This window comes from Budorcas taxicolor, chromosome 1 (genome assembly GCF_023091745.1).
Source record: "Budorcas taxicolor isolate Tak-1 chromosome 1, Takin1.1, whole genome shotgun sequence".
In the NCBI taxonomy this organism is placed as follows: Eukaryota; Metazoa; Chordata; class Mammalia; order Artiodactyla; family Bovidae; genus Budorcas; species Budorcas taxicolor.
In genome coordinates, this window is record NC_068910.1 from 99,526,375 (window position 1) to 99,541,255 (window position 14,881).

Consider the following 14,881-nt stretch of genomic DNA (forward strand, 5'->3'; position numbering starts at 1 on the left):
ATTTGTTTGTAGGCTTATATGTATATTTGTGTGTTTATTTATATGTATATATAATGGGTTGAATAATGTCTCCTCTAGCCTTCAATATGACTATTTGGAGATTGTCTTTAGGGAAGTAACTAACTTAAAGGGGGTGATAAATGTGTAGCTCTAATCTGATAGAACTGGTTTTCTTATGAGAAGAGGAAGAGACATAAAAAATCTCTCTCTTTCCATGTATGTATTGGGTAAAGGACATTTGAGGAGATTGCAAGAGATAGCTATCCATAAGTCAAGAAGAGAACCTTGCCAGAAACTAATCCTGATAGCACTCTTAGCTTCCAGAACTGTGAGAAAATAAATTTCTGTTATGGAAGCACCCAGATTGTGCTGTGGTATTCTCTGTTTCTATGGCAACTCTAGCATAAATAAACACACACATACACACACATATCCCTGGGTCAGGAAGATCCCCTGGTGAAGGAAATGGTTACTCACTCCAGCATCCTTGCCTGGAGAATTCCATGGGCAGAGGAGCCTGGTAGGCTACAATTCATGGGATCACACAGAGTAGGACACATCTGAGCAAATAACACTTTCACATCTCATACACACACACACACAAATACATACACACATGCATACACACACACATATATACATATAACATTATATGAAATGCATAATTCATATGTAAATACCAGTACATATTAGCATATATATGTGTATATGTACAAATACATATGTTTCTATAGGTAAATGTAAGATAACTTCTTTTCATCATAGAATTTAGAGGTAGAACTCCAAGAAATATGTTTAGTTTGTCTAAATTATTTTAATTTGTTCCAATATAAACAAAACCAATATTCTAGTCAGAGTTGGCAATACTTAACTACTAGAAGTTTAGAAGAAATTTGACCCGTAAATATTACCCTAAGATATAAAGAAGAAAACAGTTTTTTTTTTCTGGAGTTTCATTATTAGTGAATTGATAACTAGTAGTAAAATTATACTACCTCCTCCAGAGTAATCTAGGGAAAATTTGTCTTTATCAAACTGAAATCTAGAAACATGGAGGGAATTCTGTGTGTAGAGCCTCATGGATCAAAGGACATGTCATGGATACAGAGAAATTTCCTAGTTTTGCTATAGAATTATAAAGTGAGAAAAAGATTCACATTATTCCTTAAGGTAACACACAAATGCATTCCATTTTATATCCTAAGAACTTTAGTACCTCTAAACGTATATTATTTTCCATGTATAAGAAGCTATTATATTGGGTTAGCCAAAAGATTCATTCTGGCTTTTTTATAACATCTTATGGAAAACCTCAGCTGAACTTTTTGACCAACTCTACATATTTATGTAGTTTACAGATGTGTAAGTGTGTTTGTTTTTTGTGTTATATTCAAGATAAAGCTGGCATTCAAAGAAAACACTGCATATTAAGTTATTGATCTTATTGAATCTCTTTGATAAAAATAGTACTGTATACAGGGAAAGTAGTTTTTTTTTTTTTTTTCAACGCTACATTTTAAAATGACATTGAGTTCCAAATTACTTTTCATCATTTTTTCAATAGAAATATATATAACATGAGACATGACTATCAAATATTAAGTTTTTAATATTTCAGACATGTTAGTGATCTCCTTTCAGAGATGGCCATTATTAAGCTGTCGTTTCTCAAATGATATTCAGAAAACTCTTTTTGAAATTGTTCTTAGAATTTTTTGGAAAATGGCAAGTAATGGGAATATATCTTTGAAGATTTGGTCAAATCTCCAAATATAAGCAGAGACTAGATAATAAAATAAATCACATATTTTAAAAGAAAACATAAAGAAAAAAAAATTTACAATAAAGGTAGAAGACAAGGTATTCCCCCGAGCTGCAAACAGTAATAGATAGAATTTAAAAAGCAATACACAGCTTCTTGTTGTCTACTTGCTAAGTAATGTCTGACTCTTTTGAGACCCCATGGACAGTAGCCCACCACACTCTTCTGTTTATGGGATTTCCCAGGCAAGAATATTGGAGTGGTTTGCCATTTTCTTCTCCAGGGGATCTTCCAGGTCTAAGGATTGAACCCGAATCTCCTGCATTGGTAGGCGAGGCAATTCTTTATAAATGAGACTCCAGGGAAGCCCCAGTAAAAGCAACTGTGTGTTATATTCCTCTGGTGAGAAGATCTATTTGAAACTGGGCTTGGGAACATAACAGGAAATCATATAAAACAAGACATTTTTTTTAACACTACTCAAAACGTAATGAAAGTAAGAAAAACTTTCTAAAGTTAGAAAAACTATCTAATCCAAGCTCACTTCATAGAGTTTCAGTTCAGTTCAGTTGCTCAGTTGTGTCCAACTCTTTGCGACCCGATGAACTGCAGCACGCCAGAACTCCCTGTCCATTGCCAGCTCCTGGAGTCCACCCAGACTCCTGTCCATTGAGTCGATGATGCCATCCATCCATCTCATACTGTGCCATCCCCTTCTCCTCCAGCCCTCCAACTTTCCCAGAATCAGGGTCTTTTCAAATATATCGGCTCTTCGCATCAGGTGGCCAAAGTATTGGAGCTTCAGCTTCAACATCAATCCTTACAATGACTATTCAGGACTGATTTCCTTTAGGATGTTCTTTTCCTCTCTTTCTTTGCCGCACAGAAGTGCGGCGGCTGCGACGGACCACGGAGGAGCCACCCAACACCGAAGGTCAGTGGCAGCGGCCTGAGGGAAGCAACCCCACTTCCAGGTAGCGGCGGCCACATAGCCGCAGGAGGGCCAAGAGGAACTCCTGTATGTTCAAGGTCAGGAGGGGCAGCCATGAGGAGATACCCTCATCCAAGGTAAGGAGCAGTGGCTGCACTTTGCTGGAGCAGCCGTGAAGAGATACCCCAATCCAAGGTAAGAGAAACCCAAGTAAGATGGTAGGTGTTAAGAGAGGCATCAGAGGGCAGACACACTGAAAGCATAATCACAGAAAACTAGCCAATCTGATCACATGGACCATAGCCTTGTCTAACTCAATGAAATTAAGCCATGCCGTGTGGGGCCAACCAAGACAGGAGGGTCATGGTGGAGGGTCTGACGGAATGTGGTCCACTGGAGAAGGGAATGGCAAACCACTTCAGTATTCTTGCCTTGAGAACCCCATGAACAGTATGAAAGGCAAAAATATAGGACACTGAAAGAGGAACTCCCCAGGTCAGCAGGTGCCCAATATGCTACTCGAGATCAGTGGAGAAATAACTCCAGACAGAATGAAGGGATGGAGCCCAAGCAAAAACAATGCCCAGCTGTGGATGTGACTGGTGATAGAAGAAAGGTCCGATGCTGTAAAGAGCAATAATGCATAGGAACCTGGAATGTCAGGTCCATGAATCAAGGCAAACTGGAAGTGGTCAAAAAGGAGATGGCAAGAGTGAATGTCGACATTCTAGGAATCAGCAAACTGAAATGGATTGGAATGGGTGAATTGAACTCAGATGACAATTATATATACTACTGTGGGCAGAAAGTCCTTAGAAGAAATGGAGTAGCTATCATAGGCACCAAAAGAATCTGAAATGCAGTACTTAGATACAATCTCAAAAAGGACAGAATGATCTTTGTTTGTTTCCAAGGCAAATCATGCAATATTATGGTAATCCAAGTCTATGCCTCAACCAGTAATGCTGAAGAAGCTGAAATTGAACAGTTCTATGAAGACCTACAAGACCTTTTAGAACTAACACCCAAAAGAGATGTCCTTTTCATTATAGGGGACTGGAATGAAAAAGTAGGTAGTCAGGAAACACCTGGAGCAACAGGAATATTTGGCCTTGGAGTACAGAACGAAGCAGGGCAAAGGCTAATAAGAGTCTTGCCAAGAGAACTCACTCGTCATAGCAAACACCCTCTTCCAACAACACAAGAGAAGACCCTACACATGGCCATCACCAGATGGTCAACATCGAAATCAGATTGATTATATCCTTTACAGCCAAAGATGGAGAAGTTCTATACAGTCAACAAAAACAAGACTGGGAGCTGACTGGCTCAGATCATGAAATCTTTATTGCCAAATTCAGATTTAAATTTAAGAAAGTAAGGAAAACCACTAGACCATTCAGGTATGACCTAAATCAAATCCCTTATGATTATACAGTGGAAGTGAGAAATAGATTTAAGGGACTAGTCTGATAGATAGAGTGCCTGATGAACTATTGACGGAGGTTCGTGACATTGCACAGGAGACAAGGAATAAGACCATCCCCATTGCAAATAAATACAAAAAGCAAAATGACTCTCTGAGGAGGCCTTACAAATAGCTGTGAAAAGAAAAGAAGCAAAAAGCAAAGGAGAAACAGAAAGGCATTCCCATTTGAATGCAGTGTTCCAAAGAATATCAAGGAGACATAAAAAAAGCCTTCCTCAGTGATTAATGGAAAGAAACAGAGGAAAACAACAGAATGGGCTTTCCAACAGCAGTATTATATTTCAGAAGAAAATAAAATAAATATGTAAGATTCTTGTAAAAAGGAAATGTGATAAGCTATTTATATCTAATAAAACTGACCTTTAATTATGAAAGTCATAAGCTGTTACCAACACACAAAACTCAAGAAGACAGTTCCTATACTTTATCCTAAGAAAACCTTATAGAAAAGAATTAGCTTCAGAGAGCAAAAATGACTAGATAAACATTGTGTGGTGATTTCTGGTATGTATTAAATATATAGATAGTTTAAAATTAAGATTAAGTGAAGGTCCATATTCTAACTTCAATCAATCATCCCTTGCTTTTCTCTCAACATGGAGTGAGTATATTTAATGAGTAAGAAATATGGTGATATAGATATAACAAAACATTAAAATCTTCAAGGAAAATTTGGGGAATGCACATTGAAAACATACACTAATTTTTAGTGATCATAATTGACACTGAGTATCATTATTGTTTTTCTGAGACTGTTGTGTGTATACTGTGAAACAAAGCAAATGAGTGATTATCATCCTCTATGTTCTTCAGGAACAGACTTCTTAATGTGGAAGAAGATCTAGGTGAGAAGCCTACAGTCTAATCTGAATTGGAAATATCAATATGAACTCAGGAGATGTTTTATCTTTAAACATAATGCATCAGGTATCTATCTCATTATAAAATATCACCTGAAAATCGAATGGCTTAAAACAGCATTTCAATTTCCCAATAATTATTTGGGTTTAGCAATTTGAGTTCAGCTGGAATGTTTCTTGCTACTGGACTCTTGGGAACATTAATACAGCGGAAGTCAGCTGATAGCTGGGTAGGGAGGGGTGTGGGTGCCTTGTGATCCAAGATGGCTCATCTATGATAACTGACGCAGATTTCTTCTGGCCCCTCTCTCCATGTGGTTTCTCATCATCTAAGAGTTTAGTCCACCTCTTTTTCTTGAGGTTTTGGGTAGCAAGAGGCTGTTAGAAGCATTCACAAATCTCTGGTAAATGAGAGTAAAGAATCAAATATTTATTCTGCATTTTCTACTCCTGTACAACTCAATAATAGATAAGGTAAAGTGTTTCTTTATATGATTCTGTCAGTTAGTAAGTGAGATAAAATGGTAAACTATCACCATTTTGGAATTTCCAATCAAATAAAAAATATGGGTGTTAGCAACTGAAGCTAACATCCAAAAGAATAGCAGAATCCACTCAGATGTGTCTCCTGAACACACACACATAAGCACACCATCACTTGTGGGCTTGCCAAAGGGATCAAACTTAAGTCTCATCAACTCTCTGGATCCAATGGCCAGTTTACAAGAATACAGAAGTCACAGTAGCACTTAGCATTACACAGTAAACATGAAATCTGTCATCTTCAGACTACCAGAAACTCTACCATTCAAATGGCTTAATAATTAACATTTTAAAATTTAAAGAAATAGAAAATGACCCTGAAGATTAAAAGAGATTTAAATTACATATCCAACTTTAAAAAAAATTGTACTATACAATAATGTCTATGAATGAACACTTGAATGATAAATATCATAGAGAAAACCAAGGATGTTTCTGATGATAGAAATCAAGATAGTGTTATTTTGGAAGGAGAGAGAAGATTGTTATCTGGATGGAGAACATCAGGACCCTCTCGGGTGCCAGGCTAAGTTCTATTTCTGATGTAGAAGAATGTTTGATGAGGTTGTGCAGCAAAGATGACATGAATAAATTCTTTATGGGCAAAAAATTCTAGAAATTCAACAAATCTATCACAGACATTCAATTTAATTCTCTAAGAAAAACACTAAATACTTCTTTGCAGAGTGGTAGTTACTTCTGAATAAACACATAACCTACCTTTGAAAGTATTAACATTATTTATATGTGTATATTTTAATGTTCAAAAATTCACATAGCCATGCACAATATGCCTGTTTTCATAATGACTTATATGGTGGAGGAAATATAATCATGTTGGTATGAGGATTAGAAAATTTTATATGGAAATGCATAATAAAATATTTAATTTACAAAAAAAAAAAAATGTTGCTAGAGTTCATTTCATTTTCTATCAAAAATGAGGTCTATATTTTCAAGAGTTTCCAAGAATAAAATAAGAAAATGTATGAGGTCTAGACATTTTGAGCAACGGTGGTTAAGAAAGTGGAACCGTCTAACAGAGAGGACATTTGATTGACAGGCTTGGGGATGACTCAACTTGTGAAGAGAAGGATAACAATAGTGCTTCAAGCAAAATTTCTATTTCTGCTTGGATTATTTGAGAAATTCAAGCAGTTGCTTCCACTGTTCACATCACTTCTGCAGAAGCATAAGGCTACACTGAGAAAATGAAGCACACTGATTTAATAACTGACAAGGATGCGGGATATGTAGAAAGTACTGGTGACTGGCGTCACTGTGCAAATGCTCTGACTTTGATTTTCTGTAAAGTAAGTGAAAGTGCAAATGTAATCTAATCAATTTTGATGTGCTATAAATACATTTTCAATTCTTAATACTTCAATTAATTGTGGATATAAACAACTAATCGAAATGCTTTAAGTGTTAATATTTCATTGCAACTGGCAGCATGTATTTCAGAAATTTTGCAGTCATTTATTGGGTAAGATCATAGTAGAAACACTACCTATTTCAAAGCAGTGGAGTATAAAGCAAAACTGATGTTGTCACTTGAAATATGTTCAGATAAGGTAGAAAAAAAAAATCTTTTAAAAAATGAACGAGAGAGACAAAGAGGCATAATAGCAAGAATCCCTTTAATAGAATTGAAATTGGTTTTCCCTGGACTAAAATACTAAGGAAGGTAATGAACTAGAAAGTCTCTAGGTCAAAATCAGCCAGGAGGTTATTGCCATGTAGCTGAGTTGTTCATTCCATCCAGGGAAAATTCAAGGATATGAGAGTCAATCACACTCATTTGACTCTAATCTTAATGTGTTTGGACCTAAATTGCCACCAAATTGTTGCTTTTGAGTAGCAGTCCCTTATTGCTTCTGCATCTGGGCTTGAAAATTGTATAGCTTGTACTTCTCATCTGTATTACTATCCCTGCTAACCCTGGTTACAAAAATTCCTTTTGGGTTAAATCTGCATTATCTTCATGCATGTCTCTTTCCACAGGAATAGATGCAGATTTGCACAAAATAAGCTCCTCATTGCAGAAGGAAAAAATATTTGGTAGTGTTTTTAGCGAGCCTTACTATCCATGACTTTTACATCAGAGTGACACTTTTATTAGCCATATCTCCATTTTCTGATAATTTATAAAAATTTTATTGTAGGTTTTATGATTTGCTTATTTGGTGTTTTAAATTTTACTACATTTTTCCAAGCCATATATAATTAAATCATCTGAAATAGTAATAAATTAATTAATACATATTTCCGTATTTGGACTCATATAAATTATATTGAACAATAAATCAGTCTGATAGTCTATTTCATACTATACATCCATGTGTTTGTATGCAGGTATGCACACGGTTGGTCTAGATGCTAAATAATACAAATGAATAAAATCAATATCTGATAAATGTGTTAATTTTCTCTATCCTGTTTGTATGATGATGAACAAATTAGTCTAAATTTCATCTTATGCAAAATGGGCATGAATATTAAAAAGTCTATTTCATTGGGTTTCATTTGCCCAAAAATATACATATGTGAAGAAATAAAACTTCAAATAAGTATCTCTATGTTAAATCTGTTCTAGAGACAACAATTTTCTCAGGGAGATAATAAATTTAAAGGTTATCTTAGTAGAAATAAGAATGATTTTTTTGTATTTTTGTAGGCACAAAATATTATTTATAAATATATATATACATCTATATTATATTATATATAAATATATATATACATATATTTGAAAATAGCTATTGCCATATTTTGCCCAGTCTGCTTTTTTTTAACCATTAATATAATTTTAAATACATGTGGCAATTCTTTAAGTAGCAGAAAACATTTCAAGTGAGTAAGATGGAAACTGACCAGCTAAATTCACTAAGCCAGAACTCAATCCTTAATGTAATGTTATTATTTTCTAGAAGAGTTTAAGCTAAAGGGTATAACCTTGTTCAGGAAATGATTGTTGGAAACAGTTTTTATTTGCTCTCCATTAATGGATATACTTTCAAACAGGAATATACAAAATGTTTCACCACTGGTCAAGGATAATTCCAAACAGGTGCCTACTTCTGCTTCTCACTTCAAACTGTCCTTTTAGACCAGACTGCCTTGAGAACACACTTTTAACCCTGTGGTAAGACACCAGCATATCTGCCCCAACACCAAAGCATATATAACTCTAAACACTTGTAAAACTTTACCACTCAGTAGAAGAAGGGTTGTCAGGGGCTATGGGGTGGGGAAAATGGGAGATGTTGGTCAAAGGATACAACCTTTCAGTGGATGAATAAATTACCTGAATCTAATATAAAGCATGCTGACCACAGTCAACAATAGCATATTCTATAACTTTACTGTTGCTATCAGAATAGAACTTTAACTGCTCTCACTGAAGCCCCACCACCAATCCAATTGTAATTATGTTAAAGAATGTGTTAACAAATCTCACTGTGGTATTTTACAATATATGCATTGTGTTAAATTATCATTGTTCACCTTAAACTCACACAATGTTATATGTCAACCATGTATCAATGAAGTAGGAAAAAAACTTTGCCACTCAAGATATTGTGTAAGACTGACTTAAAAAGGAAAAAAAGAATACATCTCAATAGTCTTGGCACCAGCAGATTAAAATGACTGCCTTGTATAGAATTTCCCAGCTTGTCTCTCTGAGTTGATTTTCATCTCCCTAATTATATGAGTCACATAAATCAATGTAATAACTAAACAGATGAAAGATGATAAAGCAAAAACATATATTCACATGTTATGACTATATCCAATAAAAACCCACAGTGTTCTTTGATAAAATTATCTTACTTGGAAAACCTCATTTTAATGACTGTTCTGCTACAAGAAATGATCTTTTATCCTGCTACGATATCTGTTCATTAAAGTGCTTTAGAAACCAGGGAATGGGTGTCTTCTTTAGTTGCATATTTTTATGTCTTCAGTTCAGTTCAGTCGCTCAGTCGTGTCGGACTATTTGTGACCCCATGAATCACAGCAGGCCAGGCCTCCCTGTCCATCACCAACTCCCGGAGTTCACTCAGACTCACGTCCATTGAGTCAGTGATGCCATCCAGCCATCTCATCCTCTGTCGTCCCCTTCTCCTCCTGCCCCCAATTCCTCCCAGCATCAGTCTTTTCCAATGAGTCAATTCTTGGTGATGGACAGGGAGGCCTGGCGTGCTGCAATTCATGGGGTCTCAAAGAGTCGGACACGACTGAGCAACTGAACTGAACTGAACTGAAGACATAAAAATATGCAACTAATGAAGACACCCATTCCTTGGTTTCTAAAGCACTTTAATGAACAGATATCGTAGCAGGAAAAAAAAAATCATTTCTGCTTATAAAGTTCTCATGTGGTTTCTAGGTCACAGCAGCACTTTTTTAGAAAAAATCTGGCAAGTAGACTACTTGGGAAACAAACAATTTATTTTGTAAAGTAACAGAAAAGTGTCTATGATTTAGTTATATATTGAAATACTTCTTCACTTTTTCATTTGTTAATACTTAAAGTAGCCAAGATGGAGGAGGAAAAAAAAAAACAAAACCTAGGCTGATGGGAATTCTAACTAAATGTTTTCTTCATGTTTTTTATCCTTGAATTTTTATTAAAGGGTAAAATATCTGGTGTTCCTTCATGGATCTGCTAAATCAAAGATTTTGATTAAATTTATTTTTTAAAAACTTTATGCAAAGATAATTTTAGAAGGGATACAGTGGCACCTATTAAATGTGTCATTCTGTATTCAAAACTTAATGATTTCTGGGCTTTCATTTTAGAAGTTAAGATATGAATTGTATGTGTGTGTGTGTGTTGTGCATGATGTTGTTAAGGAGGGGTAAGAAAAGGAACAAATGTTATTTAAGCAAAATATTTCTTATAAGCACTATTCTAAATTTCCCCTGACTGGTTCTGAATTTCTTTTTTTTTTTTTTTAATTTTTATTTTTACTTTATTTTACTTTACAATACTGTATTGGTTTTGCCATACATTGACATGAATCCACCACGGGTGTACATGCGTTCCCAAACATGAACCCCCTCCCACCTCCCTCCCCATAACATCTCTCTGGGTCATCCCCGTGCACCAGCCCCAAGCATGCTGTATCCTGCATTGGACATAGACTGGCGATTCGTTTCTTACATGATAGTATACATGTTTCAATGCCATTCTCCCAAATCACCCCACCCTCTCCCTGTCCCTATCAGTCCAAAAGTCCGCTCTACCCACCTGTGTCTCTTTTGCTGTCTCACATACAGGGTCATCATTGCCATCTTTCTAAATTCCATATATATGTGTTAGTATACTATATTGGTGTTTTTCTTTCTGGCTTACTTCACTCTGTATAATGGGCTCCAGTTTCATCTATCTCATTAGAACTGATTCAAATGTATTCTTTTTAATGGCTGAGTAATACTCCATTGTGTATATGTACCACAGCTTTCTTATCCATTCCTCTGCTGAAGGACATCTAGGTTGTTTCCATGTCCTGGCTATTATAAACAGTGCTGTGATGAACATTGGGGTACATCTCATTGCTTTTAAATATGAAGTAACTTCCAATTCCCTTCATATCTTTTGTGAGGCTGACTAAATTTAGCACTCCTCATACACAGGCTTTTAAAACAGAAGAGTATATTCAACATGAAGAAACTAGACAAGGACACATAATGCAGATTTCTTTTCTCCCACCTCTTCCCATACTAAGTTTCTAGAGATGGCTTCCTATATTGAAGGGACTCCATAGACTTTATTCTTTTACTATAGAAGCAATGAAAGTGATGGCATTGACCTCTCCTCAGAGTGAACTTGGGTGACTGGCTGTTTCTTCCTCCTGGGAAAATATCCAGATTGGGACCCAGAGTCCTGAGACAACTTGGATTTCCACTGAAATTGAGTAGAGAAAAGAAAGACTATAGAAGTCTGAGCTACACTAGCTGATATTTATAGAATATTACATCTCCAAACAACAGGAAACACATTCTCAATTGCACATAGAACATGCACTAAGAATGGGCAATAAATCACATCTCAATAAGTTTCAAAGAATCAAAATCATACAGAATATGTTCTCTGACCATGCTGATATTAAAATAGAAATCACTGATGGAAAGATAGATCTGGAAAAATCTTTAAATATCAGAAATTAAGCAACCACTTGCAAATAAATCATGTTTATAGAAAAAAATCACAACAAATGTTTAAATATCATTAAATAATAATACTTAAATAATCAGCAGTTAAAATGGTTTATTTGATGACATTAATAAAATTGTTAACTATTTAAGAACAGTGATGATGCAAAAAGAAAAGCAACAAGGGGGAAAAAAGCACAAAATATCAGTACGCTGGTAAGAGGTGGAACATCATTACAGATGATACTCACATTTTAAAAAATTATAACAATGTTATGTCAATAATATTGACAACTTGGGTGAAATGAACATATTCCTTGGAAGTTATAGCTTGCCAAATCTGAATCAAGAAATGGAAAATCTTATTATCCTTATACTTGCTATTAAAATTTTTAATAAAAATAACTTCACAAAGAAAATTTCAGACCAAGATAAATTCACTGCTGAATTCTGTGAAGCACTGAAGGAAGATTAATACCATGTCATGCAAAGCTCTTGACAAACTAGAGGAGGAGGAAACACTTCTCAGATTGCTCTTTTCAAGACCATATAACCCTGATACGAAAATAAAAGATATTATTGGCAAAGATAATTACAGATTGAAATCCCTCATGGGTTGCCATTTCCTTCTTGAGGGGATCTTCCTGACCCAGAAATCAAACCTGGGTCTCCTGCATTGCAGGCAGATTCTTTACCAACTATGCTACAAGGGAACCTCATAAGCATAAGAAAATATTAGTAAATCCCATCCAACAACACAGAAAATGGACAATGCACTATGATCAAATAGGCTTTATCCCAAGATTATAAAATGTTTCATGCAAAAATTCAATCAGTGTAAACTGTTACCTTAAAAGAATCATGTATTGATATCAATAGATACAGAAAGTATCATATGATGAAAGTCAGCACTGATTCATAGTAAAAGTTATCAACAAACTAAATGGAGAACATGCCAATCTAAAAGCAAGCAGCTGTAACAGCCTATAGCTTACATCATTCCTAATGAAGAAATACTGAACATTTCCTCCATCTTAAGATTGAGAATAAGAAAAGAACATCTTCTTTCATTATTTCTATTCTACTTTATACTATAGCAGTGGAAACGGGATCGTGTCTGTCCAAACACTTCTGAAGGGAGTAGTATGCAACACAGTCACTGTTATAATTACTTATAGGCATAATTTTCTATAGAGAATAGAATAACTTTTTTTCAAAGTGTTTCTAAGAAAGTTTAACCTGGGTTTATGTCATACAGGTGAATCATGGTATCTCATGATGAAAAAGTGTAGGTTCTCTGGCTTTCTTGAATCCATTTAATGGTAAATGAACCACAAGTTTAATACTGCCTATTATTAGATGGCTGGATCAATAAGCCTTTGCAAAAAACATTGAGACTACTTATTAACTATAATAGCACACAAATTGTGTAGGATAAAACTTTATAATCTCAATTAATTTGATTTGAATTTTATACCTGGTAGGTGAAAGAGTCGTGACCAACTCTTTTCGACCCCATGTACTATACAATATATGGAATTCTCCAGGCCAGAATACTGGAGTGAGTACCCTTTCCCTTCTCCAGGAGATCTTCCCAACCCAGGGATCAAACCCAGGTCTCCTGCATTGCAGGCAGATTCTTTACCAGCTGAGCCACAAGGGATACTGGAGTGGGTAGCCTATCCCTTCTCCAGGGAATCTTCCTGACCCAGAAATTGAACCAGGGTCTCCTGCATTGAAGATGCATTCTTTACTAGCTGAGCTATCAGGGAAGCAATGCAAGATGATAATTCAAAACATGTGCTTAGTGTCTAAAAATTTGGAGAGATATAACAGGAAGTTTTATGATATCAGTGGAGTTTTATTCATTGTAATTTTGCAAGATATTTGTAGAAAGTTATATAGAAATCTAAGGACTAATGTGGAAATTATTTTGCTATAGCAGAAATTTTCTCACTGATACTCTAGTGAGGGTCTAAATGGATAGAAAGCATTTTCATATTGCCGTTTCTCAGTCAAAAGGAGGGATGAACCCTATACACCAGAAACAGCCAATAAATAATTATTGTAGTACATATGAATACAAATTGAAGAATAATTTGAGCAGCAAAATATTATGCTCATGAGTTGAAAAAGAATGAACTCTTTATTTTTGTCAATGGACTTGCCCAATCTAATTAGGGTAATTCATTTATTTTCCCTTGAACAATTAGTTATTGAGAAACAACTCTTTGTCTGGTACTATGCTTGGTAATGAACACTAGAAATAGATAAGTAGAAAAAACACAGACTCTCTCTTATTCAGTTCAGTCGCCCAGTCATGTCCAACTCCCTGCAACCTGATGAACTGCAGCACGCCAGGCCTCCGTGTCCATCACCAACTCCTGGAGTTCATCCAAACGATGTCCATCGAGTCGGTGATGCCATCCAACCATCTCATCCTGTATCATCCCCTTCTCCTCCTGCCCTCAATCTTTCCCAGCATCAGGGTCTTTTCAAATGAGTCAGTTCTTCATATCAGGTGGTCAAGTATTGGAGTTTCAGCTTCAACATCAGTCCTTCCAATGAACACCCAGGACTGATCTCCTTTACGATGGACTGGTTGGATCTCCTTGCTGTCCAAGGGACTCTCAAGAGTCTTCTCCAACACCACAGTTCAAAAGCATCTCTCTTATTAATTGTAAAAAAAAAAAAAAAAAAAAGATGAGAAATTTGGGAAACTTGTATAATACCATCTTGTACTGATTGTTGAAGATATATGTTTAGATTCTGCAAGGTACACAACATTAAGCCATGGTTTGAAGAGGCAGGAGCAGTGTTACTAAGGGATTCATTTTCATTAGCTTGCTTTAAAGTCAGAATTGCACAGAAAACCAGGAGTTTGCCTTGTGAAAAAGGGAGAAAGCATCCCAAGCCGAGGAGGAAAAGAACACCTGGGGGTATTAAATGATGCTTTGCTTGTCTGGGAAATATTGGAAGACTTTCAGCAATCCAGATTATGCCTTGTAGAAACCAGGTGGAGTGTTGGAGTAATGGCAAACATAACACAAAGTTTGAAACGGAGCTACAGAAAGGTTGCAAATGACATTAATGCCTGGGTCTGTGTGGGAGTTCATCCCATAGACAAGCAACAG